We start from the raw sequence: 20828 nt of genomic DNA on the forward strand, positions 1-20828 counted from the left end.
TAAGAAATTGCGACGTCTGGTGGTGACCACTTAAAAAATGTAGCACGAATTCGTTTATTAACTGGTTGAGTAAGATTCTTTTGACCTACTGCACTCATTAATTCGCGCATTAAATCTTTGGAAGATAGAACACGAAGTGTCAGATCAGCCAACAAAAACTCTAAATAATCCTCAGTCCTCACGTTTATCAAAATGTTTCAAGATTTCATTGTTATTATGTTGTAACAGTTATGAGCATACGCAGAAGGTAAACAAAGTTGCCCGAGGTATGTCGCCGGAATTGCCTCTACCGCTAACATGTGACGATTAGTTTTTGAAGTGATTTGATAAAGGGAAAATTTATGTTCAAGGTGGGAAATCCACGCTTCGGGATTGATTTACATGCTATACATGAAATACAAAATACTTACATGATTTAATCCTATTTACACATACTATCTCGATAAACAATGACATTTAATCGCTATAAAATACACATAGCTCGTTGCCATATCTCAAACCATACCGCACCACAAAGCCTATGCATATAAAGGAATACACTTCATTGCTTTTTTTCACTAATACATAAACATTTTAACGCATCTTAAGGATATACGTTCTTTTAGATTTTAGAATATTAAAGAGAAGTTAACATAATTATTCATCCAATATGTTTCTAAACGGTCTGTTTGCAAAGCGTTTTTTATTCGTAATTTTGTACAAGACGTACTTTGTTGTTGTTCCATAACAGTGGTTGCGATTTACCACGGCAAACGAATGAAAACTGCCGACATTGCCTGTGATTATTTTACAGGCAGGCTAAAACAGCTTCTTTGCGACATGCATTTTTTCGCAGTTTTGTCATAGTTGCAATATCATCCCCGTGCTTTTCGATTCTGGCTTTGTACTCTGCAAACAACCTTGACTAGAACTCGATGGCAAACTTCTTTCGCGAACGTGCTGCGATTACGCTGTTTCGCATTTTCAGGAAGTCCGACTCAAACGTTACGAGCTTTCAGGTACTGGCGCCAGTCTTTCAATTGGCCTTTGTTGTACCTGGTCACCGAGTAAGAAACTTTTTGGCATAACCTAGAATCCTAGATAATCTGATTAGAAACAGGTAATTCCTTTTTCATCTTCGTCCACCTCTATCTCATGACTTAATACAATTTTAGGTAACGAGGGTCAGCAAGATACTGCCAGAAGATGATAGGTGTGTGTTAAGTTAAAGTTGACATGATAAGGCTTTAGAATTTAGGTAGTAGGCCTATAGTCATATAGTTCGTAGATTAAATAAATTTTTCCGGGAGCTTTTGAATTCTTCTTCGAAGACGTCACCTCATAAATGGAAGCACGTATTGCAGAATGAGAAGAAACGCAAGATTTGCATCGGTCTACCACAAGTTTGTGATTTCAAAACGTTGGAGTCAATTAACCTGGACACATATAAAGAGAAACATTTGCAGGTTAGGACGTTCTGGTAATTGTGATTAAATTTGACATAAAACTTTTTTTGTACATACTACAGATACAATCTACTATATAATATACTCATAGAATGTATATGTGCAAAGTCTTAGCAAATTTATTTGTATTTAAAAATAAAAAAGAGACCATCTAGCTGTATTTTAGAAAATACCAAATGAAAATAAGAGTCCGTCAACATTCATATTTGTTTGAATTTATTACACTAACCACATTAAATGCATTGATGTATGGTACCAGTTGTTTGTTATCGTCATCAAACAAAATAACATCCGGTATCTGATATCTTACACATATACTTTTTACAAGGTAAAAGAATTCAATTCAATCTATGCCTTTCTATGGGATGAAATTACAGGTCATTTCATGCATTAAAAGGGAGTTCTTGTGTAGGCAAAATATAATTCAATCTTTGATTTCTTATTTGATTTGATTTGTATAATGATTCTTTGATTTTTGTTTTTAAAAGTAAACTTGCCGTGTAACAAATGAGAAAAGTGTCTTTTTTGTGCACTTTCAATGTGCACACGACTAAAATTTATGGGATTTTATTTAATTATTATTTATCAATGTGCTTTAGTGCAGTCACTAGTTACTACACTGCTAGAATGTAGTCCACTTGTCCAAGACTTATCCTCACTGGGTATTTCCTTTGTCTTAGTTTTGTGCCGGTGTTAACATAAAATAGACATAAATATAAATAACGGGAATGTTTCGATGGTGCTAGGTTGTCGTTATTTCATAAACCAGATGGAAATGCAACGCGTGCGAAGTCAGCTTAGAGAAGCGATGAGATCCGGCTTTGTTAAAAGGCTAAGCTAGGCTACTAACTTCAATTTGATGGCACATTTTCCAGAAATAGTTTTGCTGGCTTTCTTGTATTTAACGATGTTCAATTCTTTGTTTATTTGTTTTGTTTTCAAAACTGGTAGGACAGTGTGACAGTGCAATAATGAAGTGTACGTAATTCTCTGATAGAATGGATGGCCAATGAATGAATTGAAGAAAGCAGCTAGGTGCTCATTCAGGTTTTGCAGCCTAACTTTTGCTGTGTTTTGGGCAAACGGGTTTGCAACATCTTGAGCAACATTTTGCAATTAACTTTCTTATCCTTTGCGTGTGGACAACTGGACATAAGGAACACCGCTTCTGCAACCTGTTTGCTGTTTGTAGGGATGTACTTTGAAAAGCCAAGCCACATCTCACCATAGCCTTCCTTGTGCCTTCCTTGATTTGATTTGTATAATGATTCTTTGATTTTTGTTTTTAAAAGTAAACTTGCCGTGTAACAACTGAGAAAAGTGTCTTTTTTGTGCACTTTCAATGTGCACACCACTAACATTTATGGGATTTTATTTAATTATTATTTATCAATGTGCTTTAATGCAGTCACTAGTTACTACACTGCTAGAATGTAATCCACTTGTCCAAGACTTATCCTAACTGGGCATTTCCTTTCTCTTGGTTTTGTGCCGGTGTTAACATAAAATAGACATAAATATAAATAACGGAATGTTTCGTCGGTGCTAGGTTATCGTTATTTCATAAACCAGATGGAAATGCATCGCGTGCGAAGTCAGCTTAGAGAAGCGATGAGATCCGGCTTTATTAAAAGGCTAAGCTAGGCTACTTACTACAATTTGATGGCACAATTCCAGAAATAGTTTTGTTGGCTTTCTTGTATTTAACGATGTTCAATTATTTGCTTATTTATTTTTTTTGCAAAACTGGTAGGACAGTGATGGTTTTCGTGCAATAATGAAGTGTACGTATTTTTCTGATAGAATGGAAGACTGGATGGCCAATGAAGGAATTGAAGGCAAGCGACTAGGTGCCTAACTTTACAGCCTAACTTTTCTAGCTAACTTTTCTGCATGTAGGTTAATGGTAGTTTTGTTAAACTTTTGTATAATATGTTTGTTGTATAATGTTTTTCACATGAATTAATGAAATTGAAGCAATTAAAGTGAAATAATCCATTCTTCGAATGTAAAATATTAACATGTCATTTTTAAGAAAACCGATTTTTAAGCCGTAAAATGTTGGCTAAATGTTGTCACTTCTTTACTCATAATACTGTAGATACCACAATTCATTTTCCATCTTAATATACAGTGTCTAGAATAGACTAAGGTTAAGCAATATATTATAATATATATTATTATATAATATAATTATATTATTTTCTCGATTATTTAGAAGAGTTTGACTTCTGGAAAGTAACTTTTTTCATTACAGAAGTTGTTTGAGATTAGGGTTTATGTTATATATTATATTTATGTTATATTATGTTATATAGGCCTATCATATTTTCATTGCCTAAAAAAAGGCCAATTTCGCCAGCTATTACAATGCAAATAGAGTTTTACGTTTAAAGAATTTATAACATGTTTTTGGATAACTATACGTATATGCACAAGTAATGCATTCAGGTTCAAAATCATTACGTCCTTTTCTGAAACAAGGATACTTTTGCCACAGTTCATCAGAAAACACAATATATTTCTTTGGCGTTATTGCTTAGCTTTATTTTGCTTTTATGGTTGTCTAAATCAAAACAATGATAACAAAAATGGTTAGACCTCAATCTGTCGCCGAAATGTCACTTGACTTAGGCCTCATGCCAAAAAGTCGGGATCACGTAAATTGACTGTGAACAAAATCACTGGTGACAATTGGTCGTGGTCAGCTGGCTATCAAACGCTATGCTTTTATTTTTTACGCATATTAGCATTGTTGTTTAATCAAATTATATGAATTAAGGTCAGTTGGTTCTAGGTAAATTTACGTCACGGTCAGTTGTGACGGACAGTTGTCCTCGCGTTTGTTTAGTTTATTCGCGGTAAATTTCCCGTGGTTAATTGTCGTTTAACCCTAAAAGTCAAATAAAAATATAATTGTGTTGAAAATATAAGCAGGAAAGCAAAAAATGTAAAAAATAGGACATTTTGACGTTTTCAGTAGCATTTAGGCCTACTTTGAGCAAAAATCCTTTTTCTTTAGAAAAGAGGATATATGGTAGCCCTAAGTAACACGAATGGTAAGCTAGGTGTGCCACAAGGCATTTTGCGTTAGTAGCAATGTTGAAAACTCATATGAGAACTCACACTGGTGAGTGAACTTATCGACATTTATCCAAATTGGAAGTTTGCAAACTACAGGGAACCTTTTTGATTTTCGTTTTTATATGTGACAGTCACTGCTTTTTTTACTCTGTAATTAATTTTGCAAACAATTATTGATATTGAATATTTTTATTAAAAGAGTTACACATTATATGAGTTTACTCCTATCGATAAAACCTTCAAATATTTTAAGTTCTTTTCAGAAAATAGGTTATAAGTTTGTATAATAACAAGTAATAACGCAATGGATCGTCAAGTAGTTGGTATGCCAGTTGACGTTTTGTTAAAATCAATCAGTGATGGGATTTCACAAGACTTTTTCGACAAAGAAGGACAAGAAAAGAAATTTTCCTGCAAATTTTGTGATAAATCATTCACATGCAAAAGCAACTTGAAACAACATTTAAGAACTCACACAGGTGAGCGACCTTATCAATGCGATGTATGCGACAAGTCATTTACCCAAAACAGCAGTTTGAAAGATCATGTAAGAACTCATACTGGAGAGCGTAATTATCACTGCAAGTTTTGTGAAAAGTTATTTACTCAAAGCCAACATTTAAAAACTCATATGAGAATGCACACAGGTGAACGACCATATCAATGCCAGGTGTGCCTCAAGACATTTACCACAAGTGGAAGTTTGCAAGGTCATATGAGAATGCACACTGGTGAGAAACCTTATCAGTGCCAAGTTTGCCTCAAGTCATTTACCACAAGCAACCATTTAAAAGCTCATATGAGAATCCACACTGGTGAGCGACCTTATCATTGTCAAGTTTGCCTCAAGTCATTTACCCAAAGCAACAATTTAAAATCTCATCTGAGAATCCACACTGGTGAGCAACCTTATCATTGCCAAGTTTGCCTCAAGTCATTTACCACAAGCAACCATTTAAAAGCTCATATGAGAATCCACACTGGTGAGCGACCTTATCATTGTCAAGTTTGCCTCAAGTCATTTACCCAAAGCAACAATTTAAAATCTCATCTGAGAATCCACACTGGTGAGCGACCTTATCATTGCCAAGTTTGCCTCAAGTCATTTACCACAAGCAACCATTTAAAAACTCATCTGAGAATCCACACTGGTGAGCGACCTTATCATTGTCAAGTTTGCTTGAAGTCATTTACCAAAAGTGGAAATTTGAAAACTCATATGAGAATGCACACTGGTGAGCGACCTTATCATTGTCAAGTTTGCCTCAAGTCATTTACCACAAGCAACAATTTAAAAGCTCATATGAGAATCCACACTGGTGAGCAACCTTATCATTGCCAAGTTTGCCTCAAGTCATTTACCACAAGCAACCATTTAAAAACGCATCTGAGAATCCACACTGGTGATAAACCTTATCAGTGCCAAGTTTGCCTCAAGTCATTTACCACAAGTGGAAATTTGAAAACTCATATGAGAATCCACACTGGTGAGCGACCTTATCATTGTCAAGTTTGCCTCAAGTCATTTACCACAAGCAACAATTTAAAAGTTCATATGAGAATCCACACTGGTGATAAACCTTATCAGTGCTAAATTTGTGTCAAGTCATTTACCCAAAGCCAACATTTAAAAGCTCATATCAAAATCCACAATGGAGATTGGTCTTTTTATTGCCAAGTGTGTCAAAATTCCTTTTCCCAAAAGAAAAATTTGCGGAGTCATGAAACTGTTCACACTGTGAAACGACATTGACACTGTTTGATGACAGATGCATTAAACAAATATTAAATCTCCTATTGAGGAGATCTAAATATTTTGAAGTGGTCTTTGGACAAAACTTAGCATCAAAAAACATTTACAAACCATTCATCCAGATGCTGCATCCTTTTGTTTGTGTTTTATTTGTTCACTTTTACATGTTATATCAATGACTTTGTTGTATTTATGAAATATAAAATTGCACCATATGGTTGTGTTGGGCAAACAGCTTGTTTTTTCAGGAAGTTTATCAACGTAAGGTGCCCTAAAATTCGTATGATAAAATTCATATCATAACTCACACTGAAGAGAAACCTTATCAATGCCTACTGCAGAGGTGGCCAAACTGCGGCTCTTTAATGAATTTGCATTGTTCATTTAGACATCCATTTTTCCGGTATAGACGAGTTAATTGATCAGATTATGAAACAATGCGTTCTACCACAAGCAGTAACAGTCGACTGATTGTTAGTAATAATCAAACTACACTCCGAAGAAAAAATTATTGTGAAGAAGTGTGCTAACCTGTACACTGTAGTTAAGTAAAACGGTCAGATTTAAGCTGCATGTCAGGGCTGAACTAGTTTTCAGTGTGGGTTACGGTTATATAAATAATTGCAAAAGGAGTTTATCCAAGAAATGTTGTTGGGGAATTATTGCAAAAAGAGAAAGTATGAAGAGGAGAATAGAACTTTTAAAACGGAATGGGAGGAAGAATTTGTATACACTGACTTTGAGCTAAACTTGTGTGTCTTATCTGTCATGCTTCGCTCAACCATTACAAAAAATGACGCAGATGAGTCGACATTCAAAAAATAGACTAGTCTGGCTTCATCTTGCGGTTCTTTACCTAAAACACTTTCGTCTACCACAAGTTTGTGATTTCAAAACGTTGTAGTCCATTAACCTGGACACATACAAGATGAAACATTTGCAGGTTAGGACGTTCTGGTATTTGTGATTAATTTTGACATGAAACTTTCTTTGTACAAACTACAGATACAATCTACTATATAACAAACCCCATTCTACAACCCTGTCTAGTTAGTTCGAATCTTTGCAGTTACATTTGCGCGAATTCTCGCTCAATTCAAAAAGACTAGCAAATGGTATCTGGAAGTACAGTACTCAAATGTTATTCTGTAATTCTGTTAACTCTATGTGGCAATTGGTAATTGGAGATAGAAAAGGTTACCATGGGTAGCCAAAAATTAATCCTATTTAGCAAATTGCTACACTCAGGAGCCATCTGTTAACTCTATGTAGCAAATGGTAACTGAAATTATGGCAAATATAAACCCTAAATAACAAAAGATTACATATGGTAGCCAAATGGCAATCCTTTCATTGCCGCCGCAACAATTACACTTTGTATTGGTTTTCACGTCTTTACCTTTAAAAATAATTATGATTTCGTGAAAAGTTTAACTCTCCGGGTTAATTGCCAATTGTAATGTGAATCCGGAATGATTTAGTCTTTCAAGTCATGATATGATGTTGTGATGTTAATCATTGATCAAATGAATTGCTGAATATAACGGAGATCCAGGTTCACTTATTACGTAATAATGCCGAGTTCGAATAGACCGATAATTAGTTTATCGAAATCCGTAAAAACGAAATACGTTGACAGATTTTGTCATGTAACTGCTTTATGGTTTTGGAAGGCGTTTTGCGTTATGGAAGGTACTCATCTGGCAATCCGGTTTTGCTATGCCCGTAGTGATTTAATTCTTTAAGTCTTTGCAACTTGAAACTTATGGAGTAATTTCACCAACCTAATTCGCGCAATTAACTGGCCGATAACATCGAGTTCAGTTCGACTCATAAAACGTATGGCGCGAGCAGTGACGGCAGCAACAAACAATTGCTGTACCTGGAGGCTGTCACATAAGAGCCAATGCTGGCAGCCCCGGGAAAAGTAAAACATTTCCAGGGTGGATAACAGCACCTTTGTTTGTGCACTTTTTGTCATCATTACGATGCCACAGGTATATAGACACTTAAACCATCTAAATTTAAATGAAATTGAACAACAGCAAATTTTATTTTTATAACAGCAGAGAGATGATGAAAGTGACCCAGCAACAGAACAAAATGACGGGTCATGAATAAGCATTATGGACAAGTGCAGTCGGAAATCACAAAATCGGGATCTTCTGAAACTGGATTAAATAAGAAGAAAAACTGTCCGTAAGTTCTACTATTATTTCCAACAGCTTTCAAGTATGAATGGAAGATAATTTAAAATACCTTCAGCTTTTCAATGCTGTTTTTGATTTCTATGTGTAAAAGAAAACAAAAGCCAAACATGTCCGAGAATAATGACATAATGGTGTTAGTAATTGTTCTAGATACTGTGGTGTCATGAATTTGAACATATCGCGCCACTGCAAAGTCGTGCACGATAAAAAAATAATGGGAAAGGTGATTTCAAGTGCGAACTTTGCAAAAAGTTGCTGACTTCTTGGAATGGCCTCCTGAGACACCTACGTGGCAAGCTTCACGCTTTTTGTTTCGTGACAAAGGAGGGCCGGGCCGGAGCCGTAAGCTATGTTTCAGCTTTAGTTTAATTTCGCCGACTTGGCTGTTGGGTCTTCTTTGTTCGCTACGTCCCTTTATTTGCCTAAGTTATGTAGCATCTCGTTTTGTAGAACGTGATAGAGAGAGAGAGAGGGTTATTAAGCCCTCTTGCATGAAACAGTTAACTAGATCACTAAGATCAGTCGGTTTCATGAGAGAAAAATGAAAGGCAGTCTTGCTTCAACAGGCTGGCTTCATACCAATGCAGTCACATCGGAATTTTGAGTGTCGAGTCACGGGTAGCTAAGTCTTTTGTTTCCACCACGTGTCCACGTTTTATAGGTATTCGAGAGACTGTGAGTTGGTAATTAGCTGTGGAGAGTGGAGTGGCAGTTTTTTTAAATGGGGTTTCTAAGAGTACCGCGTCAATGTGGTCATCGAAAGCAGTGTTTTTGTAAGTTTGTAAGATAAATCGTTCTTTGACAAGATTGCGAGCAAAAGTTAGCAACCATGATTATGCACACATCGCGAATTCGTACAACATTTCAGGACAAGTTTTGAAACTTGAAAAGGTAAGGAACGTTAGAGCCATGTACATTTTGTGACATTTATTGGATTTCGTTATGAGATGCTATGGTTTTGGTTGTTGTGGTCGCCGTTGTTTTGGCCAGTTGAACAACTTCATTATTATATTTTCTCTTGTTTATATCTTTATCTTGTTATATGACTATTATTAACATCAATTTTAACTTTCACATTAACTATAACCACATGTGTTGTTATTTTTGTTCTCAATCTGAGAGCCCACATTCAAATCGTCTTGTTTGTTTCAGCTGGGCCGACTCTGACAAATTATGGCGCTCGATGGTCGACGAAGATTCGCTTTATTACCGAAACAGCGCTTACTTGTCGAGACACGAAGATTTGCAACCTCTAGTGCGCACCATCCTGCTAGACTAGTTAATGGAGGTAGCAACTCAACTTCTAAACTCTAGGGAAAAGCAAGATAATGGAAAGTATCTTGTCTAACGCTAGTGTGTCTCTTTGCAGGTATCAAAGGTGTATACTTTACACTGGGAGACGTTTTATTTATCGATCGACTACATTGATCGATATCTTTACAACACAACCAACATTCACAAAACGAGGTTACAGCTTGTCGGTGTCACCGCCTTATTTATCGCCGCGAAATTAGAAGTAAGTTTGTCATTTTTTTGAATAAAATTTATTTGAAGAACCTATATTCACGCAGGTAAACAGTATTTAGGAGAAATGATTTCTAAATATTGGTCTTTGCTAAACTTTTGTGTCTCTACAGGAAATCTATCCCCCGAAGTTAACAGACTTTGCCTACGTCACCGATGGAGCTTGCACGGAGGAAGAAATCATAGCACATTTGTCCACATAGCACAGGTGGGAATAAATTGCAGTCAGTTCTTGTGTGAAAGGTAACGGTCCTAAACTTTGATGAAACAACGTCTCAGATGCATCTAGTGCTTAAAATGTCACCAGCGTCCTGGTCCGGTTCTGTTCGTAAAATTTGCTATATCTTTTCTATTATGTCGTCTTCCTAATCTCGAATATATGAATATTTCGACTGTGAGTTGCCGCCGATTTATTGACCCACTTTGCTTGTGTTTTGCATTCATGCAGTTATTAGCAATTAGCAAACAATATAACTAATATCGGGACTTTCCGCGTGCAGCTACCTCACATCTTCACTTGCTGGATATTTAACGTGCGGTTTCAGAAACTGCGTCAAGTGTCGAGTAATCTTAACGGTTCTTATTTCCATTCTAGTTGATCGACCTCTTTACATTGGACATCAAAAGTCTTCAGTTTCCATCCGTTTTCTTGGCTGTGTCCGCCTTGTACCATTTTTCATCGCGGGAGCTCGCCACCCAAGTTTCATGCTTTCAGTTCTTAGACATCGCCGCTGTAAGTAAATCTATAAGCACTGGGATAATTCTAGTATAAGAGTGTTATAAGATTTAGATAATACTAGGAGTGTTATCAGCAATGTCTACTAATGTATTTACGGCATTTTACCTAATTTTGAGTTTATTGCTTTAAAAATCGGTTTTCCGGTGTTTGTCGGATTATTTATATCATTTATTTTTAAGGCATTAGGTGCCCTATATAGTTGGTTCTGTTAATATTGCCTGAATTTTGCGTGTTTTAATTGAACTCTTTATGCGTTTAGTGTGTCCACTGGACGGCGTTGTTTGCGATAACAGTCCCACACAGTGGTCTTCAACCTATGAAACGATTCCGCAGGGTGGCAGCAAGTGACGTACAAAATATTCAAACTCACACGAATTACATTGACACCTTTGTAAGTTAGCGGTAAACAATTCGGCTGATTTTGAACTGCTTTTACTAAGTGTATGTTTTGCTTGTATGGCTCATCGTGGTTAAAGTTGGAATTGAATCCTAAAAAAGGACAAATGGTAGGCCTATTATAATTAATTATAATTATAAACTAATAAACTTTGGCACATTGAGAGCTCTTTAGTCAAGCGGAAAGGCTTCCCATAGAGAGTCAGGGTCTTTGAAACGAATTAGAGAAATTAAATTGAATGGAAATGTCCAAGTGCTTTAACGAAACAAAAGCTGGGTAAGATCTCGCTCAGTCAAAAGCAATAAATCAAGCCATCGTTCTCATTATTCTCATTTCTCACAACTATTGATCATCAAATAAAAGTCATAATAAATTTAATTTTATACAATGACTTAACTGAAGCATAAACAAACATTTGCGGTTTGCGGTTTGATTTGTGAGCTAAACTAGCCGACGAAAGAGAAGTTGCTGCAGCGCTATCTACATAAAAAAGAATTCAATTGGCATGATCATAAACAGTTAACAAGGGACAGTCTCTTTTGGAAGTAGGTGCTTTCGACGGGGTTAACCGAGTTAATCTAACGTCGATCGCCGAATGTTTTTTGTTGCCCGCGAATGATTTTGCGCAAGGGTGATTTCCGCGTTTATAGTCTGGTTTCTGAAAGGTGGGTGATGAATATGTTAAGTTATCACTGTGCCATAAATTACCACTTGCTGTATGATTTGTGAAACTGGCCAATGTTTGTGTGTGGTGATCGTTGTTGCCATGTTTAGTTAAATTAATCGCGTTGGTTTGGTGATATATGATTTGTGAAATTAGTACTTGTTTGTCCGGAACTCTTTGTTCCATTGTTAGCGTTAGATCGTGGGTAATGAGGTGGTTTAGACACTTAAATTTGTTGTATTTGTGGCTGTGGTGGGTAAGAAATTGCGTCGTCTGGTGGTGACCACTTAAAAATTGTAGCACGAATTCGTTTATTAACTGGTTGAGTAAGATTCTTTTGACCTACTGCACTCATTAATTCGCGCATTAAATCTTTGGAAGATAGAACACGAAGTGTCAGATCAGCCAACAAAAACTCTAAATAATCCTCAGTCCTCACGTTTATCAAAATGTTTCAAGATTTCATTGATTATTATGTTGTAACAGTTATGAGCATACGCAGAAGGTAAACAAAGTTGCCCGAGGTATGTCGCCGGAATTGCCTCTACCGCTAACATGTGACGATTAGTTTTTGAAGTGATTTGATTCGTATGTAAACTTATATGCAATATAATACAATAAACGAAAATTGTTAAAATATTACTTACCGAGAAACTATAACGATCGAAAGTAGCTTTCCTCTTTCTAGATGGTTTTGTAGCTGAGCCGGGGCTCTCCTATATTATTAAAAGAACTTTGGTATATCAAGAAAACTGTACAGTGTTTTTGCGCTATTAAATATGTGTGTACAGTATGCATACTTTTTATAACCGCATGGTTCAGTCATATATGCATTGGTCACGTAACGTTTGTGGAGTGATACAAACATTATCGGTCAAGTATATCAGGAAACACCTTCCCGTATTCCAATCTCCCGATATATACTAAAATGCTTAGAATGCTATTTACCACGACATTAAAATCTCTGGAATTGCTTTTCTTTTTCCTCTTTCTGGAGGGTAATGCAGATGTGCTGGGGCTTTCCTATATCATTAAAATAAATTTTGGTAATTCAAGCAAATTTCTGTTTTTAATTTAAATATGTGTGACTAGTACATATATAATTTATAAATTTCTTGATTGATGCACGCATTGGATACATAAAGCATGTGGGGTGACAGGAAATAATATCAATAAAATCATAGTTTCACTGTAAAGTCGTAATTAAATTTTAACTTACCGGCAGCTTCAAAGCACCTGCCACATTAGAGATGTCGATCTATAAACCAAAAAATGCAAAATTACCACGATTGATTTTAAGAGATTTTTCAGAGAATTTACCTGCTGCAGAACAACACGAGGCTCAACTATTTTATCCCGGACCGCCTTTAAAGTGCCAACTGGTAATTACAACTAAATAAACACAGAAAATTATTCAGCAACCGGGAAGTGCAATAAAAGTGACCTGTCTTTGAGATGAGCTGGTTTCCGATACGGCGGGAAGTCGACATGATCGAATATCTTCTTCCATTTGCTTTGACCGAACCTCTTCACTACAGTGATGAGTTTTGCATCCGACGTTGGAGAAAACACCTGAACGAGAGCAAATTAACGACACCAAGAAGGTTGGTCACGTGTACACGTCCGTGTGCTTCGTCTCCTCAACTCACATGTTTTGTTCTTTTCTTTGCCGCGATGTAAAATATTGGATTCAATTTATCAGCAGGTCTGTATGAGAAATATTTGAATGACGTCACGATGACCAGTAGTAGATAAAAATTCACTACAAGCAAATTACTTATTGTTCCTGTCATTGTCTATGTTTTCAGCGTCATCTTCCAACTCGGCGATTTCGTTTTCCTTGTGAGGTGACTCAGCATCTTCATCTCGTGCTTTGTTTGATGATGTCACAATAGTTTGGTGATGTCTGTGATTAAAAAAAAAATTTCTTTACGAAAATATAACAGAAAATCAATCTGTACAAGCGAGTAGCACGCGGCGTGAATACTTTGTTATTTGTTTGTTGGAATCCTCAAGCACCGATGCGTGGCGATTGGTTGACTCTGCTTCTGACCGGACAGGACTGGGACTGCAAAAATGGGAGAGAATTTTTTCTGTGGCCAAATAGAATTCAAACCTAAAAGGCAGCACCCAGTGACTGGGGTTGTTCTGCATCCTCACGTCTCTTCCTCTTGCTGTGAAGGCGGCACACTGACCAGGGAAGTCGGACTCATTGAAGGTTGCTCCTCATCACTGATTGACTCGTTCCTCGTCGCTCGAGTAGCATCCATTTCTGATGCAACATTTTTGTGATTTCTATGTTATCTTGCTAATAACAACCAAAACATTTTGAACAAACGAAAAGATTTGGAAATTTGGATACCTTTCACTTCGATTCTTCTTTCTTAATCTTCAACAAACTGAAAGCAAAGATACTCATTAATATGCAGTGTGGCAATATATTATTCATTACTAATTCCAACTGTTAAAAATTTATTATTAATAAAATGAACTAACTCTGCTTATAAAAGTTGGAGTGAGAGTTTCCAGGGCTTGTTCGACAAACTGAGCAGTCTGATTCATAAATCGATCGATCACTCGAAATTTGATTTTGCTTTCAATGGTGCTATTGGCGAATTGGGGAATATTATACTGTACTCTGACTGTTTTTTAGCTCTATCTGATCAACGACTAAAGCTAAATTAAAAATAGTTACAAAACTGTAAAACATTCGGTCCAAGCCAAGTGTGTCCCTTAAGCTGGCTGGCAAACTGAACAGCAGTACATGTAAATGTCTTTCACTCTTCCAGAAAAAAGGGATGCGTTATATATTCAGTTCCCATTTGACAATACCCTACACGAAATTAGAAAAAATTGACCTAATATTGGCAAATACAAAAGAAATCAGCGAAACGAAGCGTGATGTTAATTGACCTTGGGATAGAGAAGAGGCAATGATCGAAAACGTTATAAATTATATCATGGTGAGTTTAGAACTGAAGAAACAAAGATCGGCGGGCTAGAAGGTTAATGATGCAAAGCCTTTTACAACTGACACAACTCGACTTGCTGTATTGTCAAGAAAACGTTCCTCAATGAGCTTGATTGAGGCGCGACCACCAGGATGCGCGATATTACGTAAGAAGTCAAATACAGTGCGATGCACAATATTACCTAAGAGTCAAATACGAGTTTCTCCGTTTTGAAAGTGCAACTGTTCCACGTAATGCGACCGTGGCCAATCAAGCCTTCCCCGGTGAATATAACTTCAAAATTCGGGTCTTCTTTGTGACTTCATTGTGGTCTGTCATGCGTGATGCCGCACAATGGAGTTGGCGACGTGTGACGACCTCACGACCTCAGCGCGGTTGGAAAGTAACAGGTCAAAACTCAATAGTTACTTTTACACCGTTTCCAGATGTCTGTCCAATTTTCCCACCAAACACGCGAGCGATCGTTTTCGCGCGTCTTGTGGTAAAAAAAGATGCCAGTTCCCATTTGACAATAAACTGCGGGAAAAAAATGACGACCAATGAACCAATGTCTAGAAATAGGTTACTAGGTTTGATAAAACCATAAATTTTACAAAAGAAATGAGAAAAATAGGTCGTAAAGTTAATTCACCGTGGGTTACAGACCTAACGATCAAAAACATTATCAATCATACCATGGTGAGTTTAGAACTAAAGAAACTAAGAAAGGAGCCCTAGAAAGCGAATGATGCAAAGCCTTATACAACTGAAACAATTGGAAAGCTATTTTTCACCCAATTTTACAAAAAGCATTTGTTAAAACGCCAGTCAACACAGTCACAGGCTAATATGCCACAAACGCATATTGGAACAATGTAAATTATCGGCCAATACAAATAATTGGCCATAATTCAAATTTTTCACACAGAGAAGGTGAGGAGAATATATTAATATATGACTAAGGGATTTTTAATGAAAGTCACTAGGACTGGTTTTTTTGGTGTAATTTACTTACAGTTACGATCCCACAATTACGTTGCGGCGCGGAAATCGAAGACGCAAGGGAATTGGAACGACTTTCCAGTAGCAATCATTGCGATTTTCATCTTTCTGTTGCTAAATTTAAATTTCGTTTCTTCTAGGTTCTAAAGTCTAAACAATTAATTAATTATTGTTTTTCTGCTACAAACCTCATCTTCCAAAATAATCGCGTTCCTGTCGCGCCAAATTTGTTGTTTAATTACTTTAACCAATAAAGTCGTCTTGTTGAGCGTTTCTCAATCAAGATTTTCGGAAAAATGCGTTTTTGTTATACCTGTTAGGTTGGTAGATAGCAGTTTCCGTGGAAGCGGTATTTATTCTGAGGAATCTATTTGGAATTCCGAATTGAGAACACCGCTTCCACTTCTGCAACGTGTTTGCTATGATTCCTTGAACAGATGAAGAAGTCAATTTTTTCACTCACTTTCGATTTACTTTGCAGGGGGCAGACGGCACGTTAGAGACGAGCGATGTTCGAATTGGAAACATGAAATTTTTGTTCTCGGGTGAAAATGAATTGTTAAAGCTCTTCTATCGACGGGGTGAATACAGTTTTTTGAAAAATCCGACCGGTGAAGCACTTGACATTTTTTCCTTCTTAATGAAAGTGACAGAAGAAGGCTCGTCAATGCATCATTCAGCAGCTACCTGGCTCCTGCCGGAGCTTCTTTTATAGACTCATGAAAGAAGGAATTCTCAGTCAAGTAGTGAAGAACAGAATATGGTAATTGGATTCTTGTTTTTGTAGCTTCTGTACTGATATTCTTCCTTACACTTTGTCATTTCATTTCTCACACTTAAAAAAATTGTACATTTTTAGTTAACAAGTTTATAACAGATCATTATAGTAGGATTAAAGCTGAAACTTGTCTCCTGCATTTATTAGTATTTCTCTTATTTTTATTTTTCAGGATCATAGCCTCATAGGACACATAAAGAGTTCATTTACAGAAGAAAAAGATCACGAGTGCGTATATTTAAGCGGAAAATACAGAATAAAAGTTGTCTGCATTGAAAGCTCTTGTCTTGAAATCTCATTTATCTTTGTCATGTTCTGTCAGGTTATAAACTCACCACACACAATATACAGACAGCAAGTAGCTCTGTATTGCACTGGCGCGTAGGGCCACTGGCAAGATGCTTATGGCAATAGTGAAGACCAAAAAGTGTCTGCGGTGCTGTAAAAGCGATTGTAATTTTGAAAAAGATAACTAATGTTAATACAAAAATAATAGTGTTAATACAAAAGTATATGTTTTGTTGCTCGCAACCAGCATTGTGACCACGTCACGTTAATGCTTTTAATTTCAAAAACATTTATGACGCCACAATATAAATTGCACGAAGTTGGTTATCATAACTGTCGTGGCTGCTTCGAACGTTGTTGAGTTCTTTCCAGAGAAAATTAAATGTTTATAAAACTATTCATTTTTACTTCCTAAGGTTCTACTTTCTGCTGCCAAATTTGGCAAGACGATTTTAATGGTTACAGTAATTAACCAACAAATTTGGCGCGACGGGAACGCGATTATTTTCGAAGAGGAGGTTTGTAGCAGAAAAACAATAATTAATTAATTGTTTAGACTTTAGAACCTAGAAGAAACGAAATTTGAAGTTAGCAACAGAAAGATGAAAATCGCAATGATTGCTACTGGAAAGTCGTTCCAATTCCCTTGCGTCTTCGATTTCCGCGTCGCAACGTAATTGTGGGATCGTAACTGTAAGTAAATTACACCCATAAAACCAGTCCTAGTGACTTTCATTAAAACTCCCTTAGTCATATATTAATATTTTCTCCTCACCTTCTCTGTGTGAAAAATTTGAATTATGGCCAATTATTTGTATTGGCCGATAATTTACATTGTTCCAATATGCGTTTGTGGCATATTAGCCTGTGACTGTGTTGACTGACGTTTTACCAAATGCTTTTTGTAAAATTGGGTGAAAAATAGCTTTCCAATTGTTTCAGTTGTATAAGGCTTTGCATCATTCGCTTTCTAGGGCTCCTTTCTTAGTTTCTTTAGTTCTAAACTCACCATGGTATGATTGATAATGTTTTTGATCGTTAGGTCTGTAACCCACGGTGAATTAACTTTACGACCTATTTTTCTCATTTCTTTTGTAAAATTTATGGTTTTATCAAACCTAGTAACCTATTTCTAGACATTGGTTCTATGGTCGTCATTTTTTTCCCGCAGTTTATTGTCAAATGGGAACTGGCATCTTTTTTTACCACAAGACGCGCGAAAACGATCGCTCGCGTGTTTGGTGGGAAAATTGGACAGACATCTGCAAACGGTGTAAAAGTAACTATTGAGTTTTGACTTGTTACTTTCCAACTGCGCTGAGGTCGTCACACGTCGCCAACTCCATTGTGCGGCATCACGCATGACAGACCACAATGAAGTCACAAAGAAGACCCGAATTTTGCAGTTATATTCACCGGGGAAGGCTTGATTGGCCACCGTCGCATTACGTGGAACAGTTGCACTTTCAAAACGGAGAAACTCGTATTTTACTCTTAGGTAATATTGTGCATCGCACTGTATTTGACCTCTTACGTAATATCGCGCATCCTGGTGGTCGCGCCTCAATCAAGCTCATTGAGGAACGTTTTCTTGACAATACAGCAAGTCGAGTTGTGTCAGTTGTAAAAGGCTTTGCATCATTAACCTTCTAGGCCGCCGATCTTTGTTTCTTCAGTTCTAAACTCACCATGATATAATTTATAACGTTTTCGATCATTGACTCTTCTCTATCCCACGGTCAATTAACATCACGCTTCGTTTCGCTGATTTCTTTTGTATTTGCCAATATTAGGTCAATTTTTTCTAATTTCGTGTAGGGTATTGTCAAATGGGAACTGAATATATAACGCATCCCTTTTTGCTGGAAGAGTGAAAGACATTTACATGTACTGCTGTTCAGTTTGCCAGCCAGCTTAAGGGACACACTTGGCTTGGACCGAATTTTTTACAGTTTTGTAACTATTTTTAATTTAGCTTTAGTCGTTGATCAGATAGAGCTAAAAAACAGTCAGAGTACAGTATAATATTCCCCAATTCGCCAATAGCACCATTGAAAGCAAAATCAAATTTCGAGTGATCGATCGATTTATGAATCAGACTGCTCAGTTTGTCGAACAAGCCCTGGAAACTCTCACTCCAACTTTTATAAGCAGAGTTAGTTCATTTTATTAATAATAAATTTTTAACAGTTGTAATTAGTAATGAATAATATATTGCCACACTGCATATTAATGAGTATCTTTGCTTTCAGTTTGTTGAAGATTAAGAAAGAAGAATCGAAGTGAAAGGTATCCAAATTTCCAAATCTTTTCGTTTGTTCAAAATGTTTTGGTTGTTATTAACAAGATAACATAGAAATCACAAAAATGTTGCATCAGAAATGGATGCTACTCGAGCGACGAGGAACGAGTCAATCAGTGATGAGGAGCAACCTTCAATGAGTCCGACTTCCCTGGTCAGTGTGCCGCCTTCACAGCAAGAGGAAGAGACGTGAGGATGCAGAGCAACCCCAGTCACTGGGTGCTGCCTTTTAGGTTTGAATTCTATTTGGCCACAGAAAAAATTCTCTCCCATTTTTGCAGTCCCAGTCCTGTCCGGTCAGAAGCAGAGTCAACCAATCGCCACGCATCGGTGCTTGAGGATTCCAACAAACAAATAACAAAGTATTCACGCCGCGTGCTACTCGCTTGTACAGATTGATTTTCTGTTATATTTTCGTAAAGAAATTTTTTTTTTAATCACAGACATCACCAAACTATTGTGACATCATCAAACAAAGCAAGAGATGAAGATGCTGAGTCACCTCACAAGGAAAACGAAATCGCCGAGTTGAAAGATGACGCTGAAAACATAGACAATGACAGGAACAATAAGTAATTTGCTTGTAGTGAATTTTTATCTACTACTGGTCATCGTGACGTCATTCAAATATTTCTCATACAGACCTGCTGATAAATTGAATCCAATATTTTACATCGCGGCAAAGAAAAGAACAAAACATGTGAGTTGAGGAGACGAAGCACACGGACGTGTACACGTGACCAACCTTCTTGGTGTCGTTAATTTGCTCTCGTTCAGGTGTTTTCTCCAACGTCGGATGCAAAACTCATCACTGGAGTGAAGAGGTTCGGTCAAAGCAAATGGAAGAAGATATTCGATCATGTAGACTTCCCGCCGTATCGGAAACCAGCTCATCTCAAAGACAGGTCACTTTTATTGCACTTCCCGGTTGCTGAATAATTTTCTGTGTTTATTTAGTTGTAATTACCAGTTGGCACTTTTTTAATTTGGTGTTGATGTGGCTTTTTCTTGACATCAATTCACTCATTACAATGATTAATTATTATTATTGCTGCATTTATTATCACACGTGTAACTGATGTGGAAGTATACATCAGTTTTGTGACCGAGTCTTTTTTACGACTTGAGCGACATCGAATCCATTCAAATTGTAACTCAATACTTGAAGATTTTCCTGACATCATACCTTGAATTAAACCGGTTATCAAAGCGTAATGGCTCTTTCCAAATTAATCTGGTTGATATTTTTTGGAGAAGAGTAATTTCTTATAGAAATATCTGATTACCTATTTGTACCTAAGCTTATTTAGATATTTTGTTACCTAAAAATGTAACAAAATATTTTTTACATAAAAATGTGAAATATTTGATTTTGTTGCTTAAAATTTTTCGCCGTCTTGACTTTCAACCAGACTCGAGTGAAATCAAGTGAGAATGTGACTAAAGATGACTGAAGCCAATAAAACACTGGTATCGTACATGACTTACACAGAGCATACTCATGTTCCTATCAATGCTATGTATATATGTTTAGATGGAGAACTCTTCAAGAAAAAGGCGATGTTTTAGTATCCTGCGGATCAGTTGTGATTCAAGGGACAGTGCAAAGAAATGCCTTCAACAAATTGGCAGCATCAGGTATGTTTGGTGATGATTAGGACATTTCTACCCATGGTCGTTGGTTGGGTTGT

General features: G+C 36.7%; 1 pseudogene; it reads left to right on the forward strand.

The window, feature by feature from the left end:
• Positions 1 to 4833: 4833 nt before the first annotated feature.
• Positions 4834 to 6282, forward strand: LOC143444279 (uncharacterized; annotated as a pseudogene).
• The last annotated feature ends 14546 nt before the right edge of the window (positions 6283 to 20828 follow it).

This window comes from Clavelina lepadiformis, chromosome 1 (genome assembly GCF_947623445.1).
Source record: "Clavelina lepadiformis chromosome 1, kaClaLepa1.1, whole genome shotgun sequence".
NCBI lineage: Eukaryota > Metazoa > Chordata > Ascidiacea > Aplousobranchia > Clavelinidae > Clavelina > Clavelina lepadiformis.